The 20,049-nt window shown below is 44.2% G+C and overlaps 1 protein-coding gene across 1 annotated transcript in view; it reads right to left on the bottom strand.

Moving 5' to 3' along the window:
* The window catches only part of Wipf1 (WAS/WASL interacting protein family, member 1), a gene marked incomplete in the record, with an annotated part of 70,626 nt that extends 51,032 nt beyond the window's left edge, over nt 1-19,594 (bottom strand). Inside the window, 1 exon segment of the mRNA XM_013518745.1 lies at nt 19,146-19,594.
* Between the last annotated feature and the right edge of the window lie 455 nt (nt 19,595-20,049).

Below are 20,049 nucleotides of genomic sequence, written 5' to 3'. Positions count from 1 at the left end.
GACACAGAGACAAGTTTGATGCCCCTTCCCGAAGCCAGATTCTGAGCCTCGAACCCATGCTCTGTCCCTTGCTGAGACCCTTCCATGGGTCTTCCTTCCACATCATTGTCCTTACAGGGCTAAGAAGGGAGAGGGAGTCCTAAAACATTCATTTCTTTCGTTAAGTTTGGACTGAAACACATCTACACCTTTAAAATGACCAACACTGAATTTTCAATTTTTGCTCCTTTGTGTTTCTGTTTAATATTTATTGAAATTTTTATTAGTATACATTTATGACATATAATGAATATATGCATCGTGGGGAATCTGTATATACATATCACATCTTGATACTTTTCACTCCCCTCCTCCATTTGCCCATCCCAGGATCCCTGTCCACCCCTACAAAGTCTGTCTCTCTGATTCCTATCACCTTTCTTTTATTTTGTTCTTTAAATTATTTTAAAAATTCTTTAAATTAAGGGAAAACCTCAGGGATAAAGATCACATTTTACTTGGTTTTGAAAATTATATTTCTCTAAAAGCTGTTGCTTTCTGAAAGAACAGTGGCAACTGCTATCAAAATTTCAGAAAGAGCCATTTTTTTTTTTTAAATTTTCAAATGACTTTTGTTTTTTGTTTGTTTGAGACAGGGTCTTACTATATAGTTCACACTGGCCTAGAACTTGCGATGATCCTCCTGCTTCAGCTTCCCAAGTGCTGGGCTTATAGGTGTGCACCACCATGCCTGGCCTCAAGTGACTTTTACTTGAGAAGATCTTGGGAGTACATGTACCTGTGTATGCGTGTATGTGTGTTTGTGTGTGTTACTGGAGATTGAGCCCAGGGGTGCTACACTACCAACCTACATCCCCAGCCCTTTTCTTTTTTGATACAAGGTCTTGGTAAATTGCCTGGGATGGTCTTGACCTTATGATCATCCTGCCTCAGCCTTTCAAGTGGCTGAGATCATAGGAGTGCACTACCAGGCCTGGTTTGGGAAGATCTCTGTCTTTATATTGGTTTTTTGATCCTGGTTTTGTGTTGCTAATTTGAGGTGTTTATTTCTAATGGGGTTAAGGATACTGAAAGAGCTCCTTGCTTCTGGTCATTCAAGGCTGATGACCTGTTTTTAAATTCTCATTTATTTAGTTATTTTTAGAGGAAATTAAGAGTCATTAACCTTTAATATCTGAAACTTATGTCGCTGACCTTCAACTGAGTAGTGAGATTTTTAGAACAAAATATTTAGGGACCAGGTCACACAGGGGACAATTAAAATGTATTGAAGGCTTCTTCCCCTGCTCCAAGGGCTGGCCATGATATTTAAACTGGGCACAGGAAGCAGAGATTCTGCTTCAACTCTATGGCCTGCCTGAGGGTGGAGTCACTGGGCCATTCCAAGCCCCGCAGTTCCTGCGGTTTCAGTGTCTTTTTGGTGGTACATCTCCAGCAATCCTCCACAGCTTATAAAACCCAACGTAACCTTTTGGGCTGCTTGGAAAAAACACACTGAGTAATAAGGGATAGAATGCTTTGTGGTCAGTGTTTCCAGTGCCGTTCTCTGGCCAGGAGAAATACCAACTCACAGGCATCTGGAAAAGAGATGGTCTGGAAGGAAGAAAAGGCTTCAAAGCCCATGAGCACAGCCCTCCTGAAGTCCACCTGTCCATTCCTCTTTGTCTTTGCAGACTGAGCCACCGGCACCTAAGGAAGCAGAACTTCAGACACAATTCAGGTGCCAGTGTGGTCTAAAGTGGAAATGGGCTGACTTCCTGGGAGTGAAACACTGTTCCCATCACCCCAACAATAAGGAATGGTGGGAAGCTGCGGGGCTTGGGAAGCATCAGGGTAGCAGAAGATGTAGTTTATGGGAATTTCCAGCTGTGGTGTTAGTGTCCTTGCTCAGCTACAGGAGAGCACCGAAGGCCCACTGGCATCTGTGTGGCATGCACTCCACACTGTGTGTTCTGGGCTGGTCTGTGCCTGCCAGGTATTGAACAAAGACTGCAGAGTGAGACAGGCTGCAAGGTGAACTGCAGTGTGGTAGAAAGAGCACGGCCTGGAGATGCAGGGGTTCAGCAGAGGCCTCTGAGGTTTGCTTTCATTTCCACAGGCCTGAGTCACATCATTTCCTTTGTGGATTTTCATAATAACTAGTGAGTCTTAGAAAATGAATTGCTTGCCTAGCTTGGGCAGCCGCTGGGTTCAAACCCCTGTGCTGCAAAAGCAGAAACAAACTAAAAAAATGAATCAGTATGCTAGGGGTGGGGAGCAACAGCAAAGGTTGTCTTGTCTCTTCTGCGGGGTTAAGTCTTTTTAACCTCTCTCACTAGTCCTTTTTTCAGAACAGTTTAAATTCCATGTTTCCAAGGGCTTCCTTTGTGCCTACTTTCCTCTTGTGAGAGCAACAACAAAGGGGCCCCTCCAGCCATAGCCACCTGGCCAAGAGCTGGTCTGGGCCCTGGAGGAGGGTCCACAGTTGAGGTAGAGCACATATAGGGAGCTGGCCTGGCCTGGCCTGGAAGTGCCTGTGCCAGCAAGCAAAAAGGAACCCATCCGGCAACTCCAGTCTCTCCTTGGCCCCGAAGTATGAGCTAGGAACCTCAGACAGGGACACTGGAGAAAGCAGAGGCACCATGGAGTAGCTGAGCCCGCAAATCAGCAGGCACAGAGCAGAGAAAACAGAATCCACCTCCCGGGACTGAGGGCACACGCAGGGCTTTTAGGTATCTGAGCTGCATTCTTATCTTCAATACTTCTAATTGTATTAATACTAAGAATGTGGGGAGTGGCTGAAGCTGGAGATCGATATGTGGGACTGGGGCAAGGCTATCCTGAGAACAAGGAGTGCCCAAGGCAAGCCAGTGAACAAGCTGCTCCAGCTCCAAGAACTCCTGGAGCCCCGGGCTACCATGCAGGCAGGTTGCTAGGCAGAGGGGTGTCACATGATATCAACCTACTGAGTGTACAAATAAATACCCTGCAGTGGTTGGGCAGTACCTTTCCTCCCATCTGGAGAGAGGGTTCCACCTGACCTCAGCTTTCTGTATTCTGACCTTATCTTTATTTTTCCATCATCCCACTGTCCTCCCCACCCCCATCCCAACTTAGAGAGCTGGACTTGGCACAGGAATAACAATAACTAGCCCAGTGTGGTGACACACACCTGTAATCCCAGCACTGGGGAGGCAGAGGCAGGAGGGGTACCACGAGTTTGAGGGCAGCTTAGGCTACATAGTGAGTTCAAGGCCAGCCTGAACTGCATAGTGAGACCCTGTCTCAAAACTAAACCAATAATTAACATTATGGAGCTCTCACTGCATGCCAAGGAGTGTTCCAGGCACTTTCACAAGTATTATTAATTCATCCAAATCTCACAACAATTCAAGGAGATGCATAAGATGATGATGATGATGAGATTGAAGCACAGGGAAGTTAAATTGCTTGACCAAGGCCACACAGTTTATAAGTGACAGAGATTTTCTGAACATAAATGGTTTAGCCTCAGTCCTTGCTTCTAGCCAGTATGAACCTCCCTGTGGTACCAGTCGTGGATTTCCCGTCTCCTTCACTGCTTATCCTTATATAAAGCCCCTCTACTAAGGAAGTCTAACAGAGGATCTGTATACTATTCTCTGATTGTCTCACAATTAGCATTTTTCTTGGTTCTACTCATTATGACTTATGTGTATGTTTATTACTTGAAGAACTAATAAATGCTTACTACGTGCCAGGAGCTGCTGGGCACTTTGGAAGCCATATAGGACATCCAGCCCTGTTCTAGTCCTCAGAAACCTTCTACTAAGCAGAAAAAGACTTGGTCTGTATATACCATGCTAGAAATGGGACTCCCAGGGTTTAAATTGTGAGCTGGTATGTTATGCATCCTATCTTTGTACATACTATGTCCTGATCATATAACCATATATTATATCCTCAGCTCACTGATATAAAAATTTATAAAAAGCCCTTCTAAAAACTCACAACAAGAGCAGCTGTAGTGAGGATGGCTTCCCTGGAGGTCTTCCTAGGGTTCAGGGCCAGAGCTAGGCCAAGGGGATGGCAACATGTCCTATTCATGCTGGCTGGGGCCAACTCTGAAAGAGTATTGCCTGTTGGCAGTGCAATAGTGTCCCCATGTATGCTGCAGAGCAAGGGTACACACTGGTCAGGTAACACCTGATGAAAGATGCCATGGCCGCTGCCTTTTTATCATGGCTCATCAAAAGCAATTTGTTAGCTCATGGATCCCCACTGCTTCAAAAGGTACTTCTTTATGTCTGTAGCCTTGCAAGGTAGGGCTACCAGGCACCACGTGTCATATCCTCTCATCTTTCTATCCTTACAGCACCCAGCTCACTGCTTTGCATTTAACAGGGATTTCATACAGTCTAAATAATTCTTTTACCAAATTATTCCAGTAGCACGTCTATTCCAGAAAATGGGGAACATAAATACATTTAAAGTTAAGTTACTCATAATGCTACTGTGAAAAAATATACATTCTTAACTTTTGAGAGTACTTCCTTCTAGTCCTTACATATCTTTAAAATAGTTTAAAATTAGGATTATAATGTGTACAGTTTTGAATCTAGCTTTTGTTATCTTTCCTGCCACTAAATATCCTTTGAAAATATGATTGTGATATTTCTTTATTTAACATTCTTCTACTGAGAAAGAATTTATTTCTTTCTAGGCCTTTATAATTATGCTGATGTCAGTAGCCTTATGTAAAAATTCTTGCATGCATCTAAGGTTATGCTATAGAATAATTACAGAAACAGAAACTAATAAAGTGGATCAAAGAGTATGAACAATTATCACTTGATACATAGTGCAAATGGCTTGCTGAGTAGGTGTTATGGTTTATACCTAGATTTCCCCACAAAGTCTCAAGTGCTCATAGGGGTTTGGGGAGGTAACTGAATCGCAGGGGTGTGATACTTACCAGTGGATTAGTCCACTGATGGTTTATAAGTAAATGTGATTTGGGAGGTAAAGCCTGGTTGGAGGAGGTAGGAGATTGGATCACAGCCTTGGAAGGGGCTGTCTCCCTCCCTCCTCCCTTAAGGTCTCTATCTGTTTCCTGCCTGCCATACCACGAGCTGCTCTCCTCTGCCATGCCCGTGCCATGCCGCCCTGCCTTGGAGCCAGCTGACTATGGATTGAAACCTCTACAAACTGTGAGCCAAAATAAACCTTTCCTATTTTAAATTGTGGGTATCGGGTACTGTTTTTCAGTGATGAGAAAGTAACTAGGACAGATTTTGGTACAAGAGTGGGATCACTGTTGTGACCATCTGACCATGTGGCCTTTAGAATTGGTTCACAGGAGGAGTTCGGAAAGGTTTGGAGATGCAGGTTGGAGAAGCAGCCCTCACATGCTTTGAGTCAAGCTTGATGGAAAATTCTAGTCAGAGCTCAGAAGCCCTGAATGCTGATATATATATAAAAAAAAAGGCAGAAGGAAAAGACCAGGCTCAGGAGGTTTCTGTTGGGAACAAGGACTCCACTGGCAGTTGGACTCCTGGCCATGTGTGTTATACTCAGGTAGAAAAATCTGTCTACATTTTACTCCTGTCCTGAGATTTTTAGAGAGATTAAAGTTAGGAGCAATGAACTAATTAACCTGGCAGAGGAAATGTCAATGCAGCCAAACATTTGGGCTGTGGCTTGGGTACTGTTGGGGGCTTTTAGCCAGCTCTACACTGAAAATTCAGCCTGGCTAAATGATTTAAAAAGCTTTGACTTTGGCCAGAAAGGAAGCCCTGGGTAGAGTTGAGTCCTGGAAAGACACAGCAGAGGAGAGTTTGGCTGCTAAAAGGATTTAGCATTAACAAGAAGCCAAATACTTTATAATAGGAAGGATGCTCACTACTGGACAATAGGAAAGTATGTGAAGCACCAGGAAGGCCCCACCCTTCACAGGCTCAAAATCAGCAAATATGGAAGATTTTGCTTTGAAAGACAGAGCCCTGGGCTCTGTACTCAGTAACAGCCGCTATCTAGGGAATTTGTTTCTCAGGATTTAGCTCATAGCACTCAGTTATCCAGGCACTCAAAGACCCCTATAGTCATGATAGAAGGAAGCCTAGCTACTGCTCTAGCTGCTGAGTAGACTTTGGTATCATCCACATGGTGCTGGTCTTAGGCACATGCAAAATGCAAGAGTTGTATGTCTGGAGGGTTTCCACCAGATTTCAGAAGAAGTGCTGGGAGGCCAGGCAGAGGAGAGGACAGTGTGTAAAGCTGTGAGAGTGAAGCTGAAACTGCAGTGGAGACTTCAGCATGTCGGAAAGCCAAAATGTGGAAAGTCTGAGGAAAGCCTTATGGAGTGAGCAAAGCCAGCCCAAGAGAGAAGCCACGAGGACTACAACCATCAGCAGTGCCACTGAAGTGGGGACCCCAAGCTCCCTGGAGTTCACATATCACCACAATTTGGCCAGGGTGACAGATACTGAACTGCAGGATTTAGTGATTGCCCTGGGGGATTTGGATATTGCTTTGGTCCCATTCCTGTCTATAACTGCATTTCTACTTTTGGAATGGGAATGTTTACCCTGGGCCTTTGTATGTTAGATGTGTTTAACCTTCTTTTGATTTTTACAGGTGCTCAGACCTAAGAGTTTGCTGTAAATCTCAGAGGAGACTCTGGATTTGGACTTTTCAGCAATGTTGAAACTATTAGGGCTCTGGCAACTCTTTGAGATAAACTAAATGTATTCTGCATAAAGGAATTGGCACAAGTATTTTAGGGGCCAGGAGTGGATGTTTTGGTTTATATCTAGATGTCCCCCAAAGCCTCATGTGCTCACAGATGGGACTTTTTCAGCTGATTGGATCATGGGGGTGTGATACTCATCAGTGGATTAGTCTACTGATGAGTTTATAGCTAAATGTGATTTGGGAGGTGAAGCCTGGTTGGAGGAGGTGATGACTGTACTATGGCCTGGGAAGGCACATCTCCCTCTCTTCTCCCTTCAGCTCTCTCTCTCTCTCTGCTTCCTGCCCACCATGTCATGGGCAATTCTCCTCTGTGCTTGAAGGAGGAATAAGAGTCCCTAGCAGTGAGACTCAGGTAGGGTCTGGGGAGCAGATGTGGCTAACCCAGCAGCCTGGAGACAGGAGCACCAGTGCAAAATGAGGCTAGAAGGGTGTTCTGAAGTTGGGTCGTGCTCAGGAGCTTGGACTTTTGCCTGGAGGTGTCAGCAGTGGTTCCAGGTCAAATCTGTGCTTTATCAAGCTCATTCCAATGGTGGGACAGGAAAGGATTGGAGATGTTGTGGGCAGGAGACTTACTGCACTGGTGTAGCCCTCAGGCTTGGAGGCCTCAGTTAGGGCTGGGGCAGAGGAAATACACAGGAGGAGATGGAGCTGAGCAATATTTAATAGAAGAAATAACAAGACATAGGGACTGATTAGATGCAGGTTTCATTAATGGACAGACAAGGAAGGAGGACTTTTGGATGGAAGGGATTTCTACCCAGTGTTGAGATCCAGCAGGATATCAGGTACATCTGGGAAAGTCAAAGGGAATATAAATCTGGAGATTCAGGGAGGGACAAGCAGAGCTAAAGGCCAGCAGAATCAGTTTAGAGCTGCAACTGCCCTACCAATTCTTCCCCACTGCCCCTCCCCCCAACTTGTACACTTCCTCTTGTCTGCAAATAGTGAGAAGAGCACTGCCTATCAGAAACAGAATACCAGCTGTTCGTGGTGGTGGTGTACAACTGTAATCCCAACATTCAGAAGGCTGAGGCAGGAGGATCACTGTGAGTTCGAAGCTGGCTTGGGCTACATAGTGAGACCTTATCTCAAAAAAAATAAACAAATAAAATAAAAAAGAATACCAAATACAAAATTTACAATTTCTCTAGTAGCCACATTTAAAAAAAAAAAAAAGTGATGTGAAACTGGTGAGATTAGCTTTAAGAATATATTTTATGCTGGGCATAGTGCTACATGGTGGCTGTAATCCCAGCCCCCTGGGAGGCTGAGGAGGAGGATCACAAATCTGAGCCAATTTAGCAAATTAGTGAGATCCTGTCTCAAAATAATTTTTAAAAAGGGGGAATATGTAGCTCAGTGTAAAGGCCCTGAGTTCAATCTCCAGTACCAAAAGAAAAGGATGTCATATGACCTAAAATATATTAATATTAGCATTTCTAATGAGTTATTCTTCTTTCTGTACTAAGTCTTCAAAACCCAATGGATCATTTGTACTTACAGCCCAGCCTGTCTTGATGTAGCCCGGCCTCATTTTAAGTGGCCACTGCCCTGGACTGTGTAGGATTAGACTGTGACTGACATAAAGGCAGCAATAAGAAAACATTTTAGGCCTTGGAATTTGTGTAATGAAATTAAATGTAATTGAATTTTCCTAACTAGAAAACAATGAGGAAGCCTGTTGCCCACCCCGCCCCCCAACCACTTCCACCCCTTCACACGTTCTGGGCAGGAGGGCGGAGCGGAGGTGTTACATGTTACTAGAAGCTTGGGAGGCCTGACGCACGGAAAATCCTTTCCTCCACTCCTGGCTCTCGTGGTCCTCAAACACCCCGACAGCAACCTAATTAAACTCAGATCTCAGTGTATATATAGTTCTGGTCTCCTGATAAATTTCTCAAAGCAGTGGTTGCCAAACTTCAAACATTTGCAACTGACTTCATAATTTTATGATACCTACACACTACCAAAATGATCTACACTCAGGTAAGCCACAGTCACATTTCCGTCTACAACAGACCACACAAGTGGCAGTGGTCACGTAAGAGTTTGCTGCTTCGCACTATTTCAGTTTGTGTAAGTACACTGCACAATACTTGCACGATGACAAACGTGCCTAATGATACATTTCTCAGAATGTCTTCATTGTAAACTGACATGACTGTAATTTACTTAGTATTTTTATTAAGCTAACTGAAAACAAAAACCTAAATACATACTTGAGTGTCATCCTATAAAACTACTTCCCAAAGCCATATACTGTTATTAATTTTTCTTGTGGCCATTATAATCCTCATTCAAATAACAAAGGCTTATCTGCATGTTTCCTGAAAGCATGTCACCGACCACCAATGCCAAGGATTGCTGAACTAGAGAAACACTGTCCCGGGAGGGACGGGGAAATAGCGCTGGCAGATCCTGCTCTGGCCAGGAGAGTTCAGGGCATGCACCAACCCACCACACTCCACTGTCCCACAAGCTGATGCTCATTGATACCTGCTGCTTTCTCTCAGGCTGGCATTACTTCTGCCAGATTAGCTCCAGTACCCACCAGTTCTTAGACACTGGGCATCAGCCCTATCTATATGGAAATTATCATTTTCATTCCAATGATAATTAGAATGATTATTAATTAATAGAATGATAATTAATTAGATTTCATTCTAATGATTTCCAGAGGTTCCAGAGTTGCTAAGTTTGGGAACTGAACTTTCAACCATAAACCTCAGGTGGCAGAGACAACTACACCTACCATAATGCCTTCCCAGTATTTCTTCTTGTTAACTGATTTTGATAATGAATTATCTGTAAAGCCTGAAGGCCTTACGAAATGAGAGCTGGTAAATTTTTATGGTGGAAATGCAGGGCATCAAAATGGCTTAAGAGTCAGGTGTGGCGCACATCTGTAATCCTAACACTTGGGAGACTGAGGCAGGAGGATCATTGTGAGTTCGAGGCTAGCCTGGGCTACAAAATGAGCTCAAGGTCAGCCTGAACTGCATAGTGAGACCTTGTTTCAAAAAGATAAAAGAAAAAGGCTTAAGACAAATTTGATATACATTAATACGTGTGTCCTTGTCATTAAGTAACAAGATCCAGTTGTCCACATAATAATTACTATAATTTCAGGGTAGGGATGAGCACAAAAATATTTGGCAATATCTGCAGTTGCAATGTATATTCATTTACTGTTGCATAATAAATTAACCCAGAACTGAGCAGCTTAAACAATACACATTTATTATAGTGTCTGTGAGGCAGGGTGTCTTCAGCTGTCATGGGCTGCAACTGAGGTATGAGCTGGGGCTGTGTGCTCTTTGAAAGTCTGACGGAGGCCACTGGGAGAACTCAGGACCAGCGCCTCTCTCAGCTCTGCACCACATGGCTCTCTCTCTAGGCAGGACCTAATGTGGAAGTGGCTTCTCTCAGGTTGACCAAGATAGGGAGAGAAAGCCAAGATGGAAGCTGCAGTCTTTTTATAACAGTCTCAAGGTCACACTTCATCCTCTGCTACACTTCATTCACCAAAAGAAAACAATTAAACTCAACCCATGATCAGGGGCAGGCATGAATCTCAGGAGGCAGGGATCACTGGCACCATCTTCTAGGCTGCCTACCACATTTTGACATAAAACTCCTGTGTTTTCCACTGGCGATGAGGTCACAAGTACTACGAATGCTACCGCAGCACACTGCCTATGTTGCTAGTCAAAGGGCTGCAAAATTTAGTTAGAGGTTAGTGGAAAAAAAAGTAGTACTATTTTTCTCACCCAATGCATAGACTTCAGGTTAAAAGAAAGCTCCTGTGTTAAAATATGCAGTGTATCTTGCATCATTTAAAAATCAGCCTGGTGCTTTGAGGATGGGCACAAGGATTCCTCACATGGCCCTGGAATCTCCCAGCTGTGGGCATTTGCTATGTTTCTGAGAGATTTTTTTTAAATAAACAATGTGGTACTGCTGGTTCACTCAGAAATAAATCAACTTAGAAAGCTTCCCTCACAGCTGCAAAAGGCAAATGTTTGGCCCCAATAAATCAGGATTAGTGGGGCTGGGCTGATAATGAAGCTTTCACCTCCTCTGGGCAGGTGGCCACAACTGAGCTAGGAGAGCAAACAAGGCACGGTCTGAAGCAGTGACCACTTCTGTGATGACAAGTAGGACTAGGGTAGAAAGCAAGTACGGGGAAGATGTTTTCCTGCAAAGTGCAAAGCTTCTACGACCTGGGGTCTTCAAAACATGATTCAAAATTTTGATTCAAAACATGAATCAACATTTTGCTTCTAGGGGCCCGTCAGCTCTGCTTGTCACCTTTCTGGTTATAACACTGCAGCCACTTTCCTGCTAGGTAGTGAAGAATAAAGTGCGACGGATCAACAAGCCTGTTGCAGAGAATCAGTGACCTAGGAGCCTACAGTTGTAGGTTTCAAATTTGCCCCCCTGGACCTCAATCAAAACTTCTCATCACCCATTCCCATAAGTGCTCTCAGCATTTCATTTTATCAGGGTGGAACAGGGGTGATATTCAAGGTATTTAATCACCATGAAGCATGGGCACTAAGTAGTCAGGACCGTGTCTGATGTTAGAGCAGCGTCCTGGGGCAGCTGCACTGTGTCTGGCACTAACCCTTCCGTGGTGGAATCAAGGGGGAAGTCTTAAGGGTCCTAAGTTGTGCTCAGGGGACGAAGGATGCTGACAATTCACCAACTTGTTCTGAAACATCTCAATGGTTAACAAGCAGAACATCCACATGAGAACCAACAGCACTGAATGTCATCTGCGGAGGGCTCCTGGTGTGGGAGCTCACTGGCTGCCCTACAGCACTCTCAATGGCCAGCACAGTCAGGGCAGAGCCCAGCCCTCCTTCCTAAGCTCAGAGCAGAGGCCCCCAGGTCTGAACCCCCCGAGTCTTCCCGGGACACGACACTGGCTGGCAGTCTCCCTACCAGGCGTCTTCTGAGAGCAGTCTGAGCCAGCTGCCGCTGGCTGGCACCAAGCATTCTCTATGGAAGCATTCTCTCTGTCTGATTTCAGCCCTAGAAACTGAGCAATGAGTAAGATACCATGTGAGTCCAATTCCGTGTTTCTTTATAGGATTTTTAAGATATTAAATCAGTAAGACCATTAAGAAAAGTGAATTTTTACTTCTCGCTCTAGAAATGTCTAACTCTCCATTTGACATCTCTCCACAGATATCTAACAGACAGCTCAAACTCAGTTACCCCAAACCATACTCCTAACGTCTCCTCCCCTCCACTCCAAAGCACTCTGCTGACTGCCCTGCCCATCTCAGTTTGGCGGTACTTCTGCTCTTCCTGTGCTGCAGGCAAAAACCTTGCAATCTTCCTTGAATCCCCTCTTCCACATATTGTTCAATCCAATAGTTAATCTTGCTGGTTCTCCCTTCAAAATATCCAAACTCTGCCTGCATCTCACCCCCTGTACTGCTGCCTTCCCGGTCCACAGCATCATGGGTTCCCATGGAAGTGCAGCAATAGCCTCCTGAATGGTCTCTCTCTCCTACTGTTCCACTCCTACATCTACTGAGACAGCAGCAGGAGTGTTAAATGCAGCGTCAGATCACTGACTCTATGCTCTAAGTGAAATCTGGATCCTACACCAGCCTTCCAGGGTCTCTCAGGTCTTGCCTACAACTTCTTCCTCCTCATTTACACTGTCTAAGTCACGCTGGCGCCCTGTTGCTTCCTGAGTACTCCAGGCGTGCTCCTGCTTCATCACCCTGTGCCTTCTCCCAGGTATCTACAGAGAGTTCTCTCCCCACTGCAAGTTTGCACCATCTCCATGACAGTCACCCCAATCACCCCACTGAAATCCATATGCCCACCACTGGGCCTCTGCTCTCCTGCACCCTGCTGTTCTTCACAGCAGTCCTCACCTTCTAACCTTCTGACAGAATACATCGTGTAGTGTGTCTTAGGTTTACGGGTTATTGCTCACATTCCCCAGGTAGTACGGAAGAGCCATGTGGAAGGTGCTCAACTTCTGAACGGAGGAAAGAGGGACAGGGAGATTTGTGGGGAGGGAACAGGGACAGAGGGAAAGGAAAAGAAAGGGGGAGGGGAGAAAGAGGGGAAAGGGGAGAGAAGAGAGAGATGTATTAAAAACATCCGATGACAGACCCAAACACTATGTTTCATTTTCTTCTTTTAATGATGTTTACTGCATTCTGCGAGGAATAAAAAGGAGGACTGCCACTGTGGCAGTTGTTTGTCAGGAAAGAATCTTAGGAGTGGCTGTGATATATGATACATATATTTTGGCTTTTGTTCCTGCTTCCTGGCTCAAAACCTTCTCCCCAAGGTATGCTATAAAAGCAGGATTTCTCTTCACCCCAGCAGGTCATGAAAATTCTAATCTGCCCTAGTCTTTGTCTTGGAGCAGCCTTACAGACATTCTGACTTAGCCTGTCTGAGAGAAGTCACAAGATCCTTCCTGCACTATGTCTGGGAGGGAGGAATGCTGCACTAACAGGCCAGGTTTCCCATCCAGTCTATTGGCATTAGATATGCAATGTGGTCTCCATTACACCTCAAAAGGGCAGGGTTGGAGAGCTTCCGGATAGCTGAACAATAAATACCACAGTTCCTGAGGGCAGGACCAGTCCCTTTGCCCACATCTCACCCTGTGCATCTCTTCACCTGTACCCTTTGTAATATCACATTTTGTTTGTTTGTTTGTTTGAACCAGGGTTTCACATTAGTAAAGTGGGCTACCCATGATTTTTATAGAATTCTTCATATCATCTATCTTCTTTTCCTTTTATTTTTGGTTTATTCAAGACAGGGTCTTGCTATGTGGTTCAGGCCTGACTTGAATTCACTATGTAGCCCAGGCTGGCTTCAAACTCATGGCGAAGGTCCTCCTGCCTCAGCTGCCTGAGCACTGGGATTATGGACATGTACCACCACACCTGGCTTTGTAATAACTTTTATAATAAACCAGTAAGTGTAAGTGTTTACTGAGTTCCACAAGTGGCTCTAGCAAATTAGTTGAACCTAAGGAGGAGCTTGGAGGAAGAAGAGTTTATAGCCAGTCAGTCAGGTGTACAGACAGAACCACCTGGGGCCGTTGGAGTGGAAAGCAGTCTTGAGGACTGAGCCCTCAACCTGCAGGGTGTGCCGCTATCTCCAGGCAGAAAGTGTCACAGCTGGGTCAGGTTGCGGGACACTCAGCTGGTGTCTACCTCAGAATTAACTACCTGCTTGCTGGTGGAGAGATATAAGTCCTGATGTTCATCTGTACATCACAACAGATCCTCATCCATACATCTTATCTCCACAAGATCCACAGTCTCTTTTCCTGGCCTACCCTGGACCCACTGGCAACTTTTCTTCTCTGGGCCTGTCCTTCTTTGCTCCCTAAGGACCAGGGTATTGCACACAAGACTTCTCCAGATAGGATGGATTTGGTTTCCACCTGCAAAATCCCAACTACATTACTGTGTGTCCCAAGAATTAAGCAGAGGTCACTCTACCAAATCATCAGTCTCACTCTATTCCCACTAGGCATGGGTCTGGCTTCTGTGGATCCCAGGAGGACATCTATATCCAGATTCCAAGTCCTGAGGACCCCTCAGCATCGCTTATGTTGTGCCATCAGTGCTGCAGTCAGGGGTTTATTTTATTAAGCCCACTACATCACTAATAAGCTATGTGCCCACAGGCTAATCACCTGCTCTTTCTGGACCTCAGTTTCCAAATCTAAAACTAAGGGGACAGAACTCTCCTTAGGTCCTTTCCATTTAAAAAAGCAAAAACCCAAAACACAAGATTCTATTTTTTTTAACCTGTTGCTTTAAGTTCTAAATAATGCCAACAGCATCTGAAAGCCTCTTTCCTAAACTTTTCCCAAGGCCAGATGTTCCTGGCTCTGAAACAGAGGGAAAAATACTTTTAAAATAACCTGACAGTTTTGTCTTTTAGAGCAAATTATCTTTGGCCTTTTCAATTCTTTTTCCTTTATTGCTACTTCTTTCAAAATCATTAAAATAAGTCTTTAAAAGTAAGCTACTCATCGCTCCTGATTCACCAGGATCTATCTGATAACATTATTTTTCCTGTATGAAACCTTTAAATATTTTTACTCTGGTAACTATGCTCATCAGCACTGATCTGACCCTGTTTTGCAAGGAAGATTATTAAATCCTCTGGAGAAGAGGGCCGTGGTAGAAGCATGCTGTCCTCTCCTCTCACCTGAGTTTTCAGAAGCTGACGGACATGCAATAGCAGGCGTGAAAGGGGGAGAAGAAAGAAGAAAAGCAAAGGAAAGACGAGAGTAAAGACATTCATTTGTTTGCTTTCAAAGAGGTTCTGGGAGAAGCCCTGGGGGCAGTTCACTCCAGTTAAGTGATCTCTAGAAATGGGACTTTCTTAAGAAGTGAGGAGAGCTGGGACACCAATTCCCTCAACATTCCCTCTGTGCAGGCTTTTGCAAAGCAGCCTGGAGATGTAATGCGCAGACCCGCTACTATCCTGTACCTGGTTCTTAGGAGGCAGGATCATTCTATGGGTCTCTAAAGTCTTTAAGAAACACCAAATCTTTCCATTGCTGGCCTGGAAATTAAATAAGAGACTCTGAATCACCACCATTCATAAATCAGTGATTTAGTGGAAGGATAGCAGTGCAGTAGCAAACATGCCAAATAAATTCATACGTAAAACATGTGCATAACCTCCTAGTCTGAGGTTAGCAGCATATTTCAAATAATTTAGGTTCCAAGATACTATCTAATGACTTTTAGCTGAGGAAATACAAACCTTAAAATATTTTCCCATTGTATATATGTGTGTGTGTATGCAAGTATGTACCCTACTACGACTCTCGTTTTCAGCCATGATAGCATTATAAACCAAGACAATGAGTTAACTTAAAATATGACATATCTAAATCTAAGCATGAACAAAAGTACAAAAATAATCTCATTCATACCAAAAAATATCGACAGAGACACTAAGTATCTAACTGGTTAGCCTCAAAGCAGTAATTTCTCTCGAGCATTGAGAAATTATAGTGTTAGTGGCATATGAACACCTCCTGGTAGAAATGACACAGAATGTCATAATCCAAGAATAGGTCCCTCTTACATTTAGTTTCTCATACCATGACAGGACTCTACTTCAAGGACTATGTTGTCCCCGTGTATTTTTTCTCCAGGGAATACATCCTATGTCCTTTCATAAACAAATGCAACTGTTTTTGCTATTTTCATAAACACATGCAACTATTCCAGTTATAATCTCATGTGGGGGTGGTGGTTAAATATCCCAATCTTCCAACTAATGAATAAACAGGGAAACTGAAATGACAGAGTGAAAAATGAATCAGGCATACAGTAGTGTCACAGTCTGCAAGAGCATTCATAAGACTTTACAGAAGACAATACCTTCAGCAAAAGAACCACCACCCAGCAACGTGTCAGGCTGCCTGTCGCATCTTTCCTACACTTCCTTCCAGAAAATCTGTAATCTAAATACCTTCTAGGTATACCCAGCCACTCCCCCAGAAGGGGCTTGCTCCATTTCCTGAGATAACAGCCCAAGTCCTGTTTGGATCTTTACTACCAAGAAGAAAGATATGAACATTTTTGAGGGACATGCATGAAGGAAAATGATAATGACCCTGTAATCTGAGATATCTTTGAAGCTGTGTGTTTGGAAGGAGGGTGGTATGAGGGGAATGGATGAAGCCCCAAAGCTAAACTCAGAAGCACCACATGATCCAGCGACAAATACCAGTTATGGATATATTGCAAACCTATGTTCACAGCCACATTATTCACAACAGCCGAAAGATGGAAATAGCCACATTGGTGGATTTATGGATATAGAAAACGTGATATATACATACAATGGGATATTTGGCTTTAATAAGGAAGAAAATTCTGAGAAGCTACAACACGGATGAGCGTTAAAGACATTACTAATTAAAATAACAAGAAGTCGGGGCTGGGGATTTAGCTCAGTGGCAAAAGCGCCTGCCTGGCAAGTGCAAGGTCGTGAGTTCGGTTCCCGGTACCGGAGAAAAACAAAAACAAACAAACAAAATAAAATAAAATAACAAGAAGTCACAGGGAGACAAATATTATATGATTCCACTTATATGGGATACCAAGAGGAGTCAAACTCAGAAACAGCAAATAGAATGGTGGTTGCCAGGAGCTGGTAGAAAAGGCAAAATGAAGTTGTAAGGGAAAAGGAAGTTGTTTCGTAGGTACAGAGTTTCAGATTTGCAAGATGGAAAAATTCTGGAGACTGGTTGCACAACAATGTGAATATACTTAATACTATTGAATAATAATAATACCTAATTTTATGTTATGTACATTTTATCACAATTACAAACAAAACCAAACATACTGTTCTGAGTATTTCCTGATGTGATGGTGATACCAATAATGTCTTACTCATGCCCAGCATGTGGGGTACAATCCCCAGTATATAAAAAATAATAATAATTATTACAGATGCTCTCCTCCATCCAGCATGATCTACCACCTTCTGCCTCCATGTCCCTTCTTTTGCAGAGCACTTCAGGCCTGGGGAGCAGAGGTGCCGCAGAATGATGGCCTGCTAATAAATCTTCCCTGTATCTCAAAGGCAAAGGAACAAGTGGAAAGCTAGAAAGGGGGCCCAGAAATGGCGAGGGAGAGAAGAAATGGAAACAGCTTTTGGAAGGATGCATTCACAAAAAAAGGCAGCGGGGTCCATCTGGAAAGTATTTTATCAAAATAAAAAGCTCCTTTCTACCATGAGCAACAGATTAGCATAATACAAAACTCCCTGAACAGCAAAGCACTATGACCAACTTAAAAGCAAAACAAAACTGAAAGAAGCACTCCTTCGAGGGACATCCAGCCACTGCCAAGTGGAAGCTTCTTCCTGGTGCTCAAGGGCAATGCATTCCTGAGGGGCTCAGGGGCTCAGGGGCTCAGGGGCCATCCTTCGGCAGTTTCCCTCTGGATATCTCCTCCAGGCATCTGTGCAAAGGGTTCGATCTGTCCCCATCCCACACCCAATGAAACCATGCACTGAGAGCTGGTGAGGAAAACGTTTCTGAAACCACGAGCACTGAGATCCCCTACTTAGAACCCTCCCTTATGGCCAGCTTCCTCTCCATTTTCTTGCACAAGATGGTAGTAAAAAATGAAAAATATGCAGCAGTCTGAGGATACAATCAACAATGATTTTTCCTTCTCATCACTCTCCTGATTATTTTACATCACTGAGACGTAAACAAACACCAGTCCACTCACCCTTCACCCTTTGTTCTTTTTCAGTACAAATTTTGGGCCTGGAACGTAGAGATGAAACAGGAAGCTCAGAATCCCAATCTCCTCTCCTCATCAACTCCCCGCTTCCAATAAGACATTATCACAGCCTTCAGGGAAGCAATCTGGGCTGTTTTCTAAAACATCCAGCAAGAACCCAGCAACCCCTCTGGTGCTAGCAACAATTCAAGAATGAAGGAACTTCCTTCTCCTCACTCAGATTTGAGACATTTTCCTTTTCCATTATAGGTCTGAAAGCAACAGGTCATTTGTGTCAGAACCTTTTTTTAAAAAAAATGAAACTGTCCCTCAGTGGCCATAGGCTGAATGATCTTGGGCACTTTAGATGTTTGTGAACTCTTCTTTTCCCACCCATCAGCCATCCTTCTCTCTCTTGGGCAGACTCTTCAAATCTTCCTCTCTATCGGAAACACAAGGCCAAGGTCAGAAAGCTCTAGGAAGAGCGAAGCCAGGCTTCTCCCAGCCGTCCTCAGCTTCAGGTCCAGCCTGCACTGGCTCCTTAAATTGGAGCAGGCAAAGGACTTCCTCTTCTCACACTCACAACCCCTTCTTGTTTACTCCTACTTTGTGTAAGAGAAGGGAAGGGGAGAAAACAAAAAATAAAGCGAAGATTTTATAGAAATGAAAAATTGTTTAACATGAAGCACAAGCGAAAAGATGTGTTTTACAAGTTGAAAAGTACATAAAAACAAAGCACGTTTTTGTGGCACGTTCTCACACACAGCATTTGTGTTCTCTAATGCCCTTTGAACACACCACATATGTCTGCAAACACAAGCTGATCTGTCCTGTTTCACATTTACACTAATAAAAATGAGAAGAGGCTTAGCTGCATTCCACAAACTAAAGTTATTTAATGAGCATCTTAAGATTTTTTTTTTAAGGCACAGAAGTTCTAAAAGGGGAAGAAAGAGATTCTGAGAATTTCATTTTCACCATAATAGCTTGATGTTTGTTCCTCTAACTGCGTGCGGTTACCAGCTATGCACTGGCTCTTACATTCAAAGCCAGAGCAATTTCTCCCCATTAGAGAAATAGTTAAAAAACAAGCCAAGGAATAAAAATCAATTACATATTTTAGAGCAACTATGAAAGGGTTTTTTGAGGGCAAAAAGAACCACTAACCTGTGTTGTTCCAATCTGCTGAAACCGACAAGAGCTCGAGTCTCCTGCTATCTTCTGGCTGGCTTCCTGAAACGCGCATGTGACATAGTACTTCCTCACCGCACCTTCTTCCACTTGCCTCTCTAATCGCCCGAGGCATGTGATAAGATCTGTGGGCTGCTTTTTCACATGGGTAACCCTGCGTTGCCTCCCCAAAAGGCTCCCCCACCTTTTTAAGTGTTCCTAGGACATAGGTATAGAAGAGGTAAGCCCAGGGGGAGTACTTCTGCGACCCCTGGCAATTCTAACTCCACTTGGAGGGAGAAGAGGAAAGGGAGAGAGTTCTGAGCCCCAAAGTCTCCATCCTAGGCTTGAGGTTCTGCAGCAGAAGTGGCAGAGCACTACAGTGTGGCTTTGGGCGTGGGCGCTCTCCTGTGTCAGCTCAGCCCCAGGTCAGCCTGCCCTAGGAACTGCTAAGGACGGGCCCTCAATGGTGCTGTTTCCAGGATGTCCCCACACTCCTCTCTGGAGGCCACGGTCAACAGAGCACACCAGGGCTCGGCTCATGTTTCTGGACCCTACAGCCACCTTGGGCCATTCACCCTGAATTTCCTGGGTCAGTGTCAAATTCACATGTAGTCTAGTCATGCTGTCAGACAGTGTGCCCTAATTCTTGGTTGAGAAAACAAAACCACAGTATTGTTAGCCTGACCGGGCTAAGTAACTCCAATGTCAGACTGGCAGGACAGTCAGGGACAGTACCTGCTGTGTCCCTTTCTGTCCTGCACAGGGAAGAGATGGAAGACAGCTGGGGACAGGGACCAAGCAAGAAGCCCAAGGGCACTATTTCTAGCTTTCTCATTCCTACAGTCACTGCCTTCCTTTCCTTTTATAATTCCCCCAGCTCTCAGGAGGGTCCGAACAA

This window comes from Chinchilla lanigera, unplaced genomic scaffold (genome assembly GCF_000276665.1).
Source record: "Chinchilla lanigera isolate Chin_1 unplaced genomic scaffold, ChiLan1.0 scaffold00048, whole genome shotgun sequence".
Taxonomy (NCBI): domain Eukaryota; kingdom Metazoa; phylum Chordata; class Mammalia; order Rodentia; family Chinchillidae; genus Chinchilla; species Chinchilla lanigera.
The sequence above is the reverse complement of the archived record's forward strand: the minus strand, read 5'-3'. Positions and strand labels throughout refer to the sequence as shown.